This window comes from Megascapheus bottae, chromosome 7, assembly GCF_031878675.1.
Source record: "Megascapheus bottae isolate mThoBot1 chromosome 7, mThoBot2.hap1, whole genome shotgun sequence".
Taxonomy (NCBI): Eukaryota; Metazoa; Chordata; class Mammalia; order Rodentia; family Geomyidae; genus Megascapheus; species Megascapheus bottae.
In genome coordinates this window covers 50,686,328-50,702,191 of record NC_143515.1, presented here as the reverse complement: position 1 = coordinate 50,702,191, position 15,864 = coordinate 50,686,328, and the positions used below count along the sequence as shown (strand labels likewise).

The 15,864-nt window shown below is 37.3% G+C and overlaps 1 long non-coding RNA gene across 1 annotated transcript; it reads right to left on the bottom strand.

Moving 5' to 3' along the window:
• Window positions 1-4,554: 4,554 nt before the first annotated feature.
• Window positions 4,555-14,355, bottom strand: LOC150060764 (uncharacterized). The gene is made up of 3 exons (XR_016536157.1): window positions 13,972-14,355; window positions 9,144-9,324; window positions 4,555-5,347 (listed from the first exon to the last, which is right to left on the bottom strand). It is a non-coding gene; the product is annotated as an uncharacterized LOC150060764 (long non-coding RNA).
• Window positions 14,356-15,864: the final 1,509 nt, after the last annotated feature.

Genomic DNA, 15,864 nt, shown 5'->3' with positions numbered 1-15,864 from the left:
AATAAATACTACTATAAATAATATTTAAGCTCAGATTTTCTCTAACTGGGCTGGAAAAAGCGGGAAGAAGAAAAATCTTTGTTTTCTATATGTATCCTGATGAAATACATAATCCTTAAAAATGTTTTTTTTTTGTCAATTGTGGGCTTGAACTCTGGGCCTAGGCTTTGTCCCTGAGCTTTTCAGCTCAAGGCTAGCACTCTACCTCAGTGCCTTGAGACTCAGTACCACTTCTGGATTTTTCTGTTTTATGGTACTGAGGAAACAAGCCCAGGGCTTCATGCATGCTAGGCAAACACTCTACCATTAAGCCACATTCCTAGACCTAAAATTTGAAATTCTAAACTCTTAAACTGATGCAAAAAAGTTAAATTTCAAACTAATCTCCAAAGAAACAACCATCCCATTAAAAGATGGGGCAAAGACTTAAAGAGAGTTTTCTCTGAAGAAGAATTAAGAATGGCCTATAATCACATGAAGAAATGCTCCACATCTGGCCATAAAAGAAATGCAAATCAAAACAACTTCAAGATTCCACCTCACTCCAGTTAGAATGTCCAGGATCAAGAAATCTAACAACAACAGATGCTAGAGGGGATGTGGCCAGGAGGGATCACTACTACAATGTTGGTGGGAGTGCAAACTCATCCAACCACTATGGAAAGCAGTATAGCAGTTCCTCAAAAGACTAAACATAAAACTCCCCCATGACCCAGCAATTCCACTACTTGGCATTTACCCAGTCATCCAGAAACAAAGACACACTAAATCCACTAGCACAATGATGTTAATTGCAGCACTATTTACCATAGCAAAGATATGGAACCAACCCAGATGCCCCTCAGTTGATGAGTGGATCAACAAGATGTGGTATTTATACACAATGGAATTCTATGCTGCTATCAGAAAGAAAGACCTCGCCCCATTTGTAAGGAAATGGAAAGACTTAGAAAAAATTATATTAAGTGAAGTAAGCCAGACTCAAAGGAACATAGGCTCAATGATTTCCTTCATTTGTCATCATCAACAGAAACCTTGGACTCTCCTAGTAGAGATTTGCAATAGAGCAAATCCTAGATACTTAAGGTAATATAGAATGATGCTAAATAAACGGATCTCCAGGATATAGAAACAAAAGCCATATAATGAGTGATTGTTGTCCTTAATGTGCTATGTTATCTCTCATCTCATGTCCCTTGGTTATCTCATAGTTATAATATTTCACCTGGTTATCTGATATATTGTATAAATGCGTCTTTGGTTATTTGAAGTTGGATAGGGAAGGGAGGAAAACAAGATATGGAGCAGGGGTGGGGGGAGGGAAATGGGGACCAAGACATGAGAAAGGGTATCAATGTATGTGAAGTAATACACCTTCTATCTGGTGAATATAATGCAACCCTTCTATTAATTACAATAAAAATATATGAGGATAAAAAAAGAAAAAACAGAAAAAAAAAGAAAGTTGAATTCATAACGTTCATGTCCAGCCGTCAGTTGTAAGTGGCCAGTAATGAAAACATATGTCATAGCAAGGCAGATCTCAGGACATTCCAAAATTTCCCACACCTGTGGCCTTTAGCATAAACTCTGTCTAGAGGCATAGGCTCTACTCAATACTGTCTAATAATTCCTCATCCCTCAGTCCAGGCTCATATCTTCCAGAACCAAATACGACTTTATGTGGAGACTGGAAATATTCCCTGGACATACATTGTTTCTCACTAAGAAGAAGTGAAACTGAATTTCGGAAACATTTTAGGAAGCAAATGTGTACAAAAATTTGAGCCTTCTGAGAAATTCAATGGGTAAATAACTTGAATCAAATTTTTTTACAAGACAAGAAGGTATTCATAAAATGTCTTTAATGTCTTTTAGCTGATCACATCCCTTCATATGTCCAAAATTTCAGTTTTAGGTAGAGAAATAAGGGAGACTTTTAAAAGCAAGTAGAGCATGAGTCACACTCTTTTGCAGTGCAATTAAATCCTTAAGTGCAATGTTGCTTTGGACCAACTAATGAATTCTCTGGCCTTAGTGTATTCATAGATAATTGAGGGATTATGTCTGCGGTAAGTCAAAAGGAACAATTTACCTCCCCATTTTTTCATTGCCCCGCTTAAAGGGCTATAATTACTGAACTGACCAGACCCAAAACAAAGACTGTCTCTGATGAATCCTGTATGCACAGCAGTGGAGCTGTGGACCTAGCAGAAGGAAGCTTGAAATAGCAATAAGTACAAACGAGGTGCTGCTGAGACTCCATCTTTAGCCTCATGCATAATGCTTTTGTTTTAAAAGAAGCAGAAATCTAAGAGAAGAACTGGAACAATTTGCTCTGGGCTGCTCCAAGATCCTGTGGGCTACTTCATGGCAAACGGAGTTGCTACCTCATTGTCAATCCTCTCTTCAATTTTGTGATGTGTCAGGGCAATTCAGAGTCTTTTTTTTTTAAGTTTATGTGATTCCCTATTAAATTATGACTCAGAAACCAACAGCATGCTGGGTATAGAAGAATAAATTGGGATGATGTCTCTACACTTGGGGGGGGGGGTCAAAGAAACACGTGCACACACATGTGAGAGGTAAAATGATTGTAGGTGCTGTAACACAGGTGTAGTAAGCATGGTATGTGTATCTCTGGCATCTGTTTGGTTAACCTGTATTAGACAACATGGATGGTTAATTCCAACCTCAATAGTAGGCTTTGCTAACACTATCTACAATCTTAGTCTTCAGTGGAATTTTAATTGAGCATGATGAATGCTGTCTGTAGCTCCACAAGCATCTTCAGGCTGATGCAAGCATCTACCGTAGGTCATGGGTAAAAGCATGAAGATCACTTCCCAAATAGGTCAGTTAGCTGTCTGATTCCATGTGTTTCAGAATTATCTAGAAGCTTGTTAAGCACAGACTGTGAAATTTCTACCTTGAGCCTTTGACTTACTAGGTTTGTAGTGAGGTTGTGGAACCTGCTGTTTCTACAAGTTTCATGCGGCTTCTAAGTCTGCTAGTCCAGGATGCAAGCATTGAAAACCATTACTCTTCTCTGTAATTAACTTTCCTTCCCTTCATCAGTCCACTTACATGTCATCTCTTGAATTTCCCTCAATTGCATCTGGGTTGAAAACCTTCCAACAGAGTAAGGCATCCCACACTCCCTGTTCTACTGCTTATTGTGTTCAGGGACACCTGTCTATCTCCTGTCTCTGTTTCCCAGTGAGTGATAGGCTGGGATGATGTAACACTCCTTTCTTCAGCCAGTACCAGGGTCCAGCACAGACTCACACACAGTTATGCTCAAGAGACTTTGTTTGAACCCTATTGTGTTATATGAGTACAAAGTTTCTGCTGTCACTGAGCACTAAGAGTAGAGTGATATCGCAACAGAACTGAAGTCTTCTGTAAAAAGAAATTATATTGACTTTGGGAAGGTGAAAAAATGTAAATCTTAAAAAGGGTTATACTTTTCTCAAAAGCCACATGAGGTTAAACAGAATATATACTATAATAACATAATATATAACATGATAAACAATTCACAATATACTATATTATATATTGTGTTATATAGTATAATATATTACAATTGCATAGGGTAATATGATTAGGAAAAATGTCTAAAAGGCTCCATGTGGGTTGATAATTAAAAAGGGTTGTAAGGCAAACTGTTACAGAATACAGTTTCTGTGAAACTAGATAAGATTCTTATCTCCAGTTAACCACCACAAAGCTCAGGGATTGAGCCCACTGCCAAAAGGAGGATTGCATGCTCCACTCCAGATTTTTTGCTTTGCTCACTGTGAAGGGGACAGAGACTGGCATGTAGCAGGTGCTCAATAAATATCTACTGAATAATTCATTACTCTTTTACTGCCCAATCTTATAGAATAGTCACAACACATAGCTCCTGTATAGATTCACGGTTGTTGAGTTAGGTTTATAGTCTCCCCGAGTGTGGCATATTCATGGCACTCATTGCTCATAGAGAACCACACAGCCTGAACTGAGCACTATTTGAACAGTGGAATGCCTTCCATAATAAAGGATCAATCATGCTCACTCACTGCTGGCTTGTTGAAATGTTTAACTCAGGCCCTACTCCCAATTTCCTGTGTGAGTTGCCTCCAGTCTAGAAAGAAGACGAGAGTTCTTCCATTCTTTTTTTTCATATATTTTTATTGTAATTATTAGAAGGGTTACATTATATTTACCAGATAGAAGGTGTATTACTTCACAAACATTGATACCCTTTCTCATGTCTTGGTCCCCATTTCCCTCCCCCCAACCCCACCCCTCATCTTGTTTTCCCCCCTTCCTTATCCTATTTCAAGTAACCAAATAAGCATATATACAATATATCAGATAGCAAGGTAAAATACTGTAACAACATGAGAAAACCAAGGGACAGCAAAAGAGATGAGAGATAACATAGTACATTATGGACAACATTCATTCCTTATATCTTTTCTGTTCTTTGGTTTGTTTCTTGGTCTGAGATCCTCCCATTTAAAATTGTTATCCATTGCTTTTTCACTTACTCACTGGCACTGAGCCATGCCTCCAACCGAGAGTACTTTATTCTAACTTTAGACAGCAGACCCTGATTTTGGAAGGTCCTGTTTGCCCCATAAGCGCATTGGTGAAGGACCCCCAAGAGGCTAGAAGTTGGTCAGCCCGATCAGTTTTCTGCAGGCATTACAAACTTGTACAAATTATGAGGAGCCATTGCTGAAGGCTTCTTCCAAGATTGTCATGAAACTGTGAGCGATTTCTTTTCAATTTAAAATCCAGTTATTAATATTCCTGTCATAGGTAGTAATTTCTTCTTGCTTTTTCTCCCTTAGGTGAGTTCTTTCATCTCCTTCTTTCCTTTTTTCCTTCTGTTTTATATCTTGATCTATTTCTTTTTTTTTTCCACTCCCATTCAATGTTTGTTTGCCTTGGGCAATGGTCCTGAATTATTTAATAGTTGGTCCATTTTTTTGTATTTGTGTTTACTCCATTTTCACATTTTCTTTCCTTTTGGGGTGTCAAGTTCCCTTTCACCCATGTACACAGCTCACCCAGCAATCTTCCTGTTCTAAACTGTATGTATCATGAGGAGATTGCATCTGGACATCAACCGGGGGTCTGTATCATCAGGTGTGTATGCTATGCAGGACCGTGCTACTGTAACTTCTTTTCAGGAGGTGGCCTATTTAATTTTTCCCCCAGAGAGAATAGCAGGAATCTTATAATTGGTAATGACGATTCATCACTCGATCATTTTGCTAGATGGTACAGAACTTGGGTTACTGTGTCTGCAGTTTTCAAATATTTCCACTGAGCTTATCTCCTGGCAGCTCTGCATCAAGGTAAAAGGAAAATAATTTTGTTATTTACATGTCTACCAACAGCTTCAAGAGTAGGTTTTCAAAGGAGGAAATCCTTTTACACATAGCGCTGCACAATCTCCCCTCCCTCCTTTCCCCACAGACAGACAGACAGACAGACAGACACACACACACACACACACACACACACACACACACACACACACATTTGACAACCTTAGTCTTTGATGATATTTTGGAATCTCTGGTTTTTCCTTTTAGAAGCCACTCTGAGAATGACTCCCATAGCACTCTTCATCTGGGCAAAGTGAGGGTGAATAGGATAAAGTGGTCAGAGACACAATGAGAGAGCCTTCTGAACAAGAGGGCTGAGATTGACCAGACCAAAAGAGAAAGCCTAAACCCAAAGAAAAAGGTCTACAATCTTCAGCTTCTGGCAGTCCAGTTGGGGAAAACTTTGTGAGTCATGATAGGTCACATTCATATGTGCAGAAACAGGATGCTCTTTGTTATAGCCTTTGTCAATCACTATGTAGATTGTTCTTTGTCCTCACTTTGAGATGCCATTGCATATTTATAAGAGAGTGGAAGTTAGAAGCTACTTCTGAAAACCATCTTTATGGAATGGACCTCTAGAGCTAACATTCTGTCTGGGGTCATTTGCATCTTAGTTACTCAAGGAGAGAGCTTGTTCATTCAACTAATATTTTCTCAGTTCTCATGTGCAAAGTAATGGGTAAGTGTCATCAAGTGATACAAGGAAAATAAAATCTACTCTTTTGTGCTTGCATCTATGGCCAAGTCTCTGCCTTGTAGTAGGAAAGAGAATATACCTCAGTTGCTAAATTTGAGTCACTTTACTTTACTAGTGCTATAATATGTTAAATAGGGAAAAATGAATTCCAAGATAATATGTTGGTTTCCCTACACTGGGTAGACCTAAGTTAAGGGATGTTTATTGGGGTGGGGTACTTCACAACACAGATAGTTTCAACCTGAAGATTGGCTGAAATTTTGTGTTAGTTAAAAATATGAAAGTGAAATAATGAAACAATACACTAGAATTTACCAATGGTAGGGGAAATACTTTTGTTGAATCATTGAATATGGGAAAAAGAGTTCCTCAGATTTTGAGTTCTTAGCAAAGTGACAACTATAAAATCACAGATGCCACTTTAAAAAGTCCAGATAATCCACAGACAATAAAGCAGACCCTGAGAATAGTGTTTGCTAATTCCTATGGTATAGGAACTCCTACCATGGCTAAAAATGATTCCCACTGGTCAGATGCAAGAATGGCCTGTGATCCTCCTTCTTCCTGCCACTTCTTGCAATGTGAATGAAAGAATTTCTGCTTCAAATTTTTAGCTTACATAGGCCTCTACTGGTACCATTTTTATTTGGTGCTTGAATACCTTCCATCCTGCCTGCTTTAATCTCATCACAGCAGGTTCCACTAACAGAATTTGGCTCCTGTTTGGTGTTGTTTAGTTGTTCTTTTTTCCTTATTTGGCATCAGCATGTGTAAAATAAATGAAAGATGTATTTCACGGAGAGGCACACAATTAACCTTAGGTGAAATTTCAGAATTCTGATCATGGGGGCTACTGTGATGGCATTTAAGTTCCTAAAACAAATAGTGTGCATGGAAAACTTCATCAATTCCCAGCATTACAATTAAATGATTAACAAGTAGTAAAATTTGCGTCATCAAAATGTATCCATGATTAGCAGTCACAATTCATTCTTAGGTCCCTCCTTCTAACCCATTAAAAAAAAGTGAGCAGTATCTAGAGCATATCATTATTTCTCCAACTTTGTACTTTTCTCAAACTACTTTTAGGACATGGGAAACAACACTGTCTGCTGACCTAGCACATCCCACTGATGTGAGAGTTAATTCTAAGTTGTTTGGTTTGGCTGGTTTGAATCAGGAGTGAGAATTATCTCAGGGCCTCGGGGCTATCCCTTAGCTTTTTTTGGGGGGGTAGAAAGTATACATTTAAGGCAATCAGTTCCAACATGTAAAATACAGAAACACCTACATAGTAGGTATTTGTATATTGACACACAAACATTTATACACACATATGCACATACATATGTTCTTTTTTCTTCTAAAATTTTATGAAGTTATTGACTATAACTGAATACCTTCCATTATGGATATTTAAAACAACAAAATTGAATTGGGGCTAAGAATGGAAAGCAAAAATAAACAGAAGAGTAGACCAAATTTTGGTTTCTTTGTGGTTTTGCCTCTTTTTTTTTAATCTGTGGAGTGGAGCTCTCAGTAGCAGGATTTAGCTTAAGCTTGTGCTGTGGTGAAATTGTGGATGAAATGAGATAATGCAGATAAAATGGGAAGAATGTCATCGAATCCATATCATATTTTCTAAGCACCATAGAGTTGGTGCTAAATGTCATAATTTTTATTATTTTGCTGGGAAAAATTCCAGGATGAAATGAAACATGTTATACCTTTATAAATTTTAACACATTTTCCTCCAAGGAACCTGAATAAATTTGCAGCTGAGGGTTTTTGGTAAAGGAACTTTCAGATTTTTCAGATTTTCAAATTAATGTTTGTGTTAACGTTATCTTTTATGATTATTTATCCAGTGACTCTACTGTTTAATTCCTATTTGTCACTTACAATTCTTCATTTATAAGAAGACCTATTTTTGTCCATATTGTTTGAATTGAGGAATTCATCTTTTACTAAAATGGAATTTTTGATACTTTATGTTGAAGTAAAAATATTTTAATTTATATGTAGAAATTTTAAACAGGAAGATGTTCACATTGATTAGTCTAATTGTTATTTCTCTCATTACTCATTCCACTGATGTGACTATGATATCTTTAACACCCCATGTATATTTTAAAATACATAAAAATTATCTAAAATGAATTATATGACATTGAATTCATCATAGTTTTAAAGTGGTCATAAACCAATATAAAGACAAGCTGTATTTGCTTTTTTGATCGCCACTTAAAATATGGGAGTTCAACATAGAGCCTTTTGTTTCCCTGGCAGAAAAATCCTCTTTTCCCTTAGCTTTTGTGCTCAAGGGGGGGTGCTCTATCATTTGGGCTATAGTTCCACTTCCAAGAGTTAACTCTAATTACTAGTAAAATGTAGTGACCAACAGCAATTGAACAAATGTGTCTGTCTATATCACATTTCAGTCATCATTGCCTTATTTACAGAGCACAGCAGGAATGAATTTGCTTACCACCACATGTAGGTAGAGAAAATTAGGACAAATACATGGATTGTCCTTCATCATTTTCCAGAAAAAAAAAAAGAAATACTACATTTTCTAATGTTCCTCTGAAGACATATTGGATTTTTTTTATATTTCCACAAAATAAGTAGGCTCTGATATTAGGACTTTGACATGTGATACTTCCTGTCTGCCTGAGGCACTGTATTCTCCTTGAAATTTATATCCCTGGACTGCTCTTGTCATTGAGATCGGAGCAAAAACATGGTCTTATTTTAGGAGATTCTTCTTTATCATCCCAAATATATTTTGTTTCCAACTCATCTTTCCCACATCATCCCATTGTAATTCTCTGCATAACTCTATTATTATTTGATTGCATTTATTTTATTATTTTTGTTTACTTTTTCAGAGTTGTTTATGTCAGATTGGCTTTTCTCTGAAGAGAATATAATTCAGTGGCATAAGGGAACTCAATTTCACATCCTCAGTGAAGCGCCAAGAAAGGTAACAAAAATTTGGAAATAAACAAATGCATGCAAGAAATGTAAGAGTGCTATAAACAAAGAGATACCTTGGTGATATCATATCTCCTGCCTTGCTTTCTCTCTCTCCTAGCTCCACTCCTATCATCATGATAGACATTGCCTACATCTTCCACTGCTGCTCCTCCTTTCTCTCCTTTCAGCCATTATCCCCTGGAAAAACTGCAGTGCTGGATAAATTCTCCCATCGACTGACTCTGAGCCAGGCAGCTGAATATGAATAGAGAGAAAACACACCGTCAAGCCAGCTGCTTCTTTAAACTCATGATCAGAAAGTTCATAAGTTATCCTACTACAGCCTTTGCAATTCTTCTACATTTAACCCATTTTAATATGCACAGTATTTTATGTTTTAACACCTTCGACAATCAGGATTTCAGTTACAGTTTGTGACAACCTCTGTCATCATGATAGCAGATGTAAGATGGAAATTTGATTGTGTTCCCAGGATATGGCTCAAATGTCAGGCAACTCCTCTACTTTTCAGACAAGAAATCCTGTGAGGATCCCTGGAAGAAAGATTGTGTGTCCTGCTTCTGGCTTGAAACCCTTCCATTAACACTTTCTGGTAGAAAAACATCAGTACCAAACTTTCAGGAAGACTGTCTGTATTCACACTCTCCAGTCCTTTCCTCATTCTCTAATTGTTTCCATGGAGATCTTACCAAAATACTTTGAATAAGTAATATATTCACATAAACCCCCCACTCCAAATCAAAATGAGCATGAAGCTCACAGTGAGAAGTTTTTCTGGCCTGTCTGTCCCTTTTTCTCTGCCCACCCTCAGTAGCTAGGTAATATTTTGTCAAAAATTTTATATACATGGCTCATGAATATCCCTTACTCTGAAGGTATAGGAAATGTAAACTTGTTTTATTTTACTTTTTTCATGTAGCAATGGATGGATCCCATAGAGTTTTCTCAGTTACATCTCAAACTAAAGACATTTCATTGGACAGACATTTCATTGTTCAACCCTCCTTGCTTGTAAGAGCGTGGGTTGTTTTCACTCAATTGGTACAAAAAAATCCTGTAAGAATTTTATGTGCTAATAATTTCTTGTTTTCCATCTATTTTTATTATAATTAATAGAAGGGTTACCTTAGCTGGAAATAGTGTTAAAAGATGTAATCAAGATGAAGACATATTAAATTAAGGTGGGCATTCAGCTAATAATTAGTGTACTTTAAGAAGAGGAAATATTGGATTCAGACCAACAAGGAAGAAGACTATGTATAGCTAGAGGCAGAGACTGTATTACTACAATTATAACAACTTCTAGCAAACCTAAGAAGCAGAGCAAGCGATAGGCTGGGAGAATTCTTCCTCAGTGACAACTAAATGACTATGATTGAATAGATCTTTTTGCTTTGTTTTGTTTTTAAGCTGTTATGTTTGTAACTCTTTGCTATGGCAGCCTTTGGTAAAGAAAACTGTGAGCTTTTAATTGTGGTAAAACATAAGAAAAAAACCCCTCTAGGCTTATTTAAAACATAAGAAGTTTTAAAAAAGCCTAGAGTTTGTAATTGTGGTAAATATTCTTGGATTGCCCACTATGGATTTTGCACTGCGCCTACCTCTTACCAACAGAGTATGGCAATAATTGCTATCTTTCATTTTCACCAACAAAGTGCAATTGTTTTGTATTGTTGGCAACTTGATAAGTAACAATGTCCCTTGTAGTTATCATTTCCTTTTTATATGAGTACTTGTGCATTTAAAGGCCATTAGTATCTTTGTCTATATATCTTTTGCCACTATTCTTGTTTGTTTATTGTTATTTTGTTTCCATTTATAGTATAAATTATTGGTATGCAAATATTCTTTTCTAACAACTAACATTTGTCTTTTGAAGTGCCAATTTCCTAAATGTTGATTACATTAATTTATTACTTTTGCATGGTTTCTTGACAGTAAGTGATAGAAAGCTTTTTTTCAATCGTGGGGTTTGAACCCTGGAACTGGGCACTGTTCCTGAGCTCCTAAGCTCAAGGAAACCACCCTACCCATGGGCTGGGGCGTTGTCCTTGAGATCTTCAGCTCAAGGCTACCACTTTACCCCTTGAGCCACAGTGCTGCTCCATTTTTATAGTGGTTAATTGGAGATAAGAGTCTCAGGGACTTCAGTGCCCCATTTGGCTTTGAAACACGATCCTTAGATCTCAACCTCCTGAGTAGCTAGGATTAAAGACATGAGCCACTGCACCAGGCTAAGAAAAGTCTTAAGGACATTTATGAAAGAATTCATCCATATCTTTCAGAACTTTTCTCATTCTTCATCAAGAAGTTCATTGGAAATCTTATGTGGATAAAGTAGGATCCAACTTATCTTTCTCCAGATGGTATAGAGTTATTTCAACACCATTTATTCTTGAAATGTTACCTTTATGATATGGTGAATTTTGTGTATATTTGGATCTATTTCTGGAAATCTATTCTGTTACATTGGCCTGCTAGTCTATTCATGTGCCAAGAGAAACTTGTCTTGATATTTGAAGCTCTATAATATCTCATTATGTAGACAGATTGGTCAACTTCTTCACTTAATACAATCAAGTCTCTGTCTTCACCATTTTATCCAAAATCTTTTAATAAAGATTTCCAAGGTAAGAATGCCCACAGTCTCAGATACTAAGGGGGTGGATGCAGGCGGAGCTTGACTGTTAGGGCAAAGTTTAGCAGGACACACTCTTTCTCAAAAATATGTTCACTTATGGATTATAGGCATATTCCTATATGCCTATAATGAGGGAAGACATGTAAATTGTGCTTTTTGTGGGGTTTAGCTTAGTAGAATTTTTCTGTCTTTGCATTTCCCTACAAATGATACAATACTATTTTTTTTCTGGTGGAAAAGTAGAATTTCATTGTGTATACATACCAATGTTTCTTGAACCATTAATCCATTGATGGGCATCTGGAATGATTCCATATATTGGTTATAGTAAACAGTGCTGCAATGAACATGGTTGTGCTGGTGGCTTTACTTGTGCTATTCATCGGGTAGTTATATGGTGAGTTTTTTGATGAATCTCCATACTGTTAGAGTTGTTTGACAAGCTTACATTTTCACCAAAAGTGTAATAGAGTTACCTTTTGGCTACATGCAAGTGTATACAAATGAAGGATACAAATTAAGCTGAAGGATAATAGACTCTATGGATAGTTCTAATAGTATAATTATGTAGAAAGAATAAGTCAAATCTCAATAAAACAAGTAAGGAGTAAATGAGGCCAGGGAAAGAGTAGATGAATGAAAAGGGGAAGCAGGGGGGATGCACTCAATAATTCATTGCATCTACCATAGAATTAAGAAAAATAAGGGAAGGGATGGGTGGAATGATGTCAGAAAGATGGAAGAGATCACAGATCATCCAGCATTGTACACATAAATTGCTGTGTTCAATAGCAAAAATTTCAATAGATGTCCTAAGAATTAAGAAAAGTGAAGGAAGGGATGTGACATTGATCAAGACATTTATTTATAATCTTTCTCACTATATTTTAATTTTCTGTTTATAAAACAATCATTCCAAATCTACTACCAGTGTACTATAGATCAACTGTATAATTAGAAGTAAATTCACAATGGTTCTTTAACATCATGGTCATGTTGAATGATAAAGTAAAGGAGAAAAAATAGAGAAAGCAGGACAGCATCTAAATTTTAGTGTGATAATACTCATTTGGTTTATGTAAAAATTGACTGTTAGTAGCCTTGGAATCCAAGCCTGTGCTTGTCTTTGGATGCACTGTATTTATAAATTGCCTTGTTAGATGGCAACTCCTTTGTACAACTACTTAGAGATAATACAAATACTTAAAAAGGAATGTAACTGAATAATATGTGTGTGAGTGTGAGTGTGTGTATGTGTGTGTCTGTGCATACATATGTATATACATATAAAACGAATGAAATGCCTCTCAAATGGTAGAGCACTTGCCTAGTAAGTGTGAAGTACTGGGAAAATCTCCATTACCCCACCCAAAAAGCAGTAACAGATTCCTAACGAACTCTCTAATGCTAAGTCCAATCTAACTAGATGAGTCAGTAACAGTGGGCATGGCTGAATGGTCCTGACACTATTTTTCTCAGGCATAACCCTTTCTCTTGGTTGTCTACCTACCTCTTATTTATATAAGTGTGAACAGGGGAAAAGTACAATGGAATTCCAGTGATTAAGGTCACTTTTGCCCCAAGTATGCTTTTCTGTAACAATATTTTTCACCGTTTACAGTCTGAGACATTCTAACATGATACAGACAACTGCCTGGAGACAGAATGACATCATTGTAGAGGACACTGAGAGAAAACCCTTTGTTGAAAACCCAGGCTAAAAATAAACTCTGTTTACAATGTACAAACCCTTCTTCCTGCTTCAGTATCTCAAGATGAATCAGAATTTAATCATTCCATCCTCGGATGTGAAGGCCCCAATGGTTTAATATGCACACATCACAGCTTTCAATTTTTTTTTTTTTGCTGCTGAAATTCAGTCTTCAACAAAAACCCAGCTGTCTCTTTGACTTGAAATATATTCTAAAATGTATAATAAAGGTCTATTGAAACCCATAAAGCATCTCCAGAAAAATACTGGCTTACCACACACAGCCAATTCTCTTTTTCATAAATTCAATTTGTATTATTTGGTTGAAGAGACTGTTCTCTGAGCCCTGACATAAGCAAGTGCCAAGGCTGACACTCCATCCAGGGTTTCTAGGGTGAAAATAATCTGTGGGGGGAAAAATCATGTAATTGATCTCATTTGTTAGGTTTGTCAGCCTTTGCCTGGCTCCAAATTTCTGCACAGTTTTTCTCTCCAGAGCAGAAAGCTTGACTGTAGAATTGGCTCTTACCTGATCCCTGCTGCCAAGGGACTTGCCTCCCTCTGGCTGGAGCAAGTGTGTGGAGTAGTGAGAGGGGCGTGGCCTGAGGCTATGACTGAGCCGCAGTTCTCATAATTAGACCTTTGCTGTTTGCTTCTGAGACCCTTTTCCTCTTGCAATAATGTCGTTCTGGTACTGAATTTTTAGCTCGAAATGTTTAAGCCTGACTGCCTTCCTGCCTATTTCCTCAATTCTTCAAAGAGATTGTTACATGCTCCTTATCCACAGATCCAGAATTTTTCCACTTAGGCAATAGTAAGATTTGGTACATGCTAGCATTCTGATACTGTTTGATAATGAGAGCTGGCATGTGTATGGTAGCATAGTTAGTGGTTTCTACCCACTAGATACTAGTATCACTTTGCCCTAGTCAAAGGGGACTGGTTGAGAGCTAGAATTTAATTCCCTTTAAGGATGACCACACTGTTCTAAGAAGCCAAGTATGGTTGCTAGCAACAACCACAATGCTTCATACTGTGACATCTAAGGGAAATATAATTGAGCTTCATGTGGAGGACACCAATGGATATGTGAAAAAAGCAAAAAGAAAGAGGTGAAGTTAAACTGTGTTTTATTTAGACATCCCATATGTCTGAATTATTAGTCTTATTTCTGTTATGTCTTGGCATCTGGTGTGTATATCGGTTTTCTTTTGCTTCTTTTGTGTCTGTGTGTCAGTTATGGGGCTTGAAATCTGGGCCTGGGTGCTGTCCTTGAGCTTTTCTGCTCAAGGCTACTGCCCTACCTCTTGAGCCACAGCCCCACTTCCCATTTTCTAGTGATTAATTGGAGATAAGAGTCTCAGGGACTTCAGTGCCTGGGCTGGCTTTGAACCTTGATCCTCAGATTTCAGCCTCCTGAGTAGCTAGGATTACAGGCATGTGTCACCATGCCTGGCTTGTGTATTGCTTTTCAAGATGGCTCAGGGTAGACCAGGCTAAGTTTTCAAGGGTTCAATAAGCTGCATGTCACAAGTACTCATGGTATAGACAGCACCAATCTGTATTTCAGCCTACTCTGGGAATCAGAATTTTATTTTCATTTTATTGTTGGATATCATAGTGGAGTTCCATTTATCAGGTCATGGATATATTAGTTCTTTCTTGAACATTGATACCTCTTCCCATGTTTTTCTTCCACTTTTCTTCCCCTCATCCCCTCCCATCATCTTGCTTTTCCTCTTCCCTGCCTTATTTCAAATAAACAAACATAAATACAATATACCAGGTAACAAAGTCAAGTATAGTAACAATGTGAATAACAACAAATAGAAAAAAAGAGAAGAGAAATAGCTTTACATAGCACATTAAAAACACCAATCTCAAAAAGAAACTTTTTTTTTGCTAGTCCTGGGCTTGATCTCAGGGCTGAGCACTGTCCTTGGACTTTCTCAAGGCTACAACTCTACCACTTGAGCCTCAGCACCACTTCCAGCTTTTTCTATATATGTGATACCAAGGAATCGAACTGGGTCTTCGTGCATGCAAGGCAAGCACTTTAACCACTAGGCCAAATTCCTGGCCTCTCAAAAAAAACTTTTTGCTTCCCTATCCTGGAGTTTATTTCATTTAGCCTCATCCTTTTGGCTGTATGTACATAACTTTTGAGCTGTTGTGACCTTCTGCTAGGAGAATCCTAGATATGTACTTTACAAATGAGGGAAACTATGGAGCCTATGTTCCTTTGAGTCTGGCTTACTTCACTGAATATGATTTTTTCCAAGTCTTTCCATTTCCTTACAAATGGGGTGATGTCATTCTTTCTGATGACAACATAGAATTCCATTGTGTATAAATACCACATCTTGATTCATTCATCTACTGAGGGGCATCTAGGTTGGTCCCATATCTTAGCTATGGTAAA